Source organism: Arachis stenosperma, chromosome 3, assembly GCF_014773155.1.
Source record: "Arachis stenosperma cultivar V10309 chromosome 3, arast.V10309.gnm1.PFL2, whole genome shotgun sequence".
NCBI classification, from domain to species: domain Eukaryota; kingdom Viridiplantae; phylum Streptophyta; class Magnoliopsida; order Fabales; family Fabaceae; genus Arachis; species Arachis stenosperma.
The window spans coordinates 117,112,277-117,114,014 of NC_080379.1; positions in this window are offsets into that span (position 1 = coordinate 117,112,277).

Sequence of the window (1,738 nt, forward strand, 5' to 3'; positions counted from 1 at the left end):
GGCGTTTAAACGCCAGTAAGGGCAATAATTGGGCGTTTAACGCCCAGTCTGGCACCATTCTGAGCGTTTAATGCCAGAAAGGGGCACCAGACTGGCGTTAAACGCCAGGAAAGGGCAAGAAGTTGGCGTTAAATGCCAGAAATGGGCACCAGCCTGGCGTTTAACGCCAGAATTGGCATGAAGAGCATTTTTGCTCGCCACTTGGTGCAGGGATGAATTTTCCTTGACACCTTAGGATCTGTGGACCCCACAGGATCCCTACCTACCCCACCACTCTCTCTCTTCTTCACCCATTCACCAATCACCTCAACACCTCTTCCCCAAAAACCCTCACCTATCAAATCCCACTATTCTCTTCACTACTCACATCCATCCTTCATAAAACCCCACCTACCCCACCATTCAAATTCAAACCACTTTCCCTCCCAAACCCACCCATAATGGCCGAACCCTACCCCTCTCTCCACCCCTATATAAACCCTTATTCACTCCTTCATTTTCACACAACCTAAACACTACTTCTCCCCCTTTGGCCGAACCACAAAGCCATCTCCATCTCCTCTATTTCTTCTTCTTCTACTCTCTTCTTTCTTCTTTTGCTCGAGGACGAGCAAACTTTTAAGTTTAGTGTGGTAAAAGCATTGCTTTTTGTTTTTCCATAACCATTTATGGCATCCAAGGCCGGAGAAACCTCTAGAAAGAGAAAAGGGAAGGCAAAAGCTTCCACCTCCGAGTCATGGGAGATGGAGAGATTCATCTCAAGGGTGCATCAAGACCACTTCTATGAAGTTGTGGCCATGAAGAAGGTGATCCTCGAGGTCCCTTTTAAACTCAAAAAGAGTGAATATCCGGAGATCCAACATGAGATCCGAAGAAGAGGTTGGGAAGTTCTTACCAACCCCATTCAACAAGTCGGAATCTTAATGGTTCAAGAATTCTATGCCAATGCATGGATCACCAAGAACCATGATCAAAGTGTGAACCCGAACCCAAAGAATTGGCTTACTATGGTTCGGGGGAAATGCTTAGATTTTAGTCCGGAAAATGTAAGGTTGGCATTCAACTTGCCCATGATGCAAGGAGATGAACACCCCTACACTAGAAGGGTCAACTTTGATCAAAGGTTGCATCAAGTCCTTATAGACATTTGTGAAGAGGGTGCTCAATGGAAGAGAGATTCAAGAAGGAAGCCGGTTCAACTGAGAAGGCATGACCTCAAGCCCGTGGCTAGGGGATGGTTGGAGTTTATCCAACGCTTAATCATTCCCACTAGCAACCGGTCTGAAGTTACTATAGACCGGGCCATCATGATTCAAAGCATCATGATTGGAGAGGAAGTAGAAGTTCATGAGGTTATAGCCCAAGAATTTTATAAGGTGGCGGACAAGTCCTCTACCTTGGCAAGGTTAGCCTTTCCTCATCTCATTTGTCACCTCTGTTATTCAGTTGGAATTGACATAGAGGGAGACATCCCCATTGATGAGGACAAGCCCATCACTAAGAAACGGATGGAAAAAACAAGAGATCCCACTCATCATGAAATCCCTGAGATACCTCAAGGGATGCACTTTCCTCCACAAAACTATTGGAAGCAAATCAACACCTCCCTAGGAGAATTGAGTTCCAACATGGGACAACTAAGGGTGGAGCACCAAAAACATTCCATCATCCTCCATGAAATTAGAGAAGATCCAAGAATCATGAGAGAGGAAAACAAAGGCAAGGAAGAGACATTGAG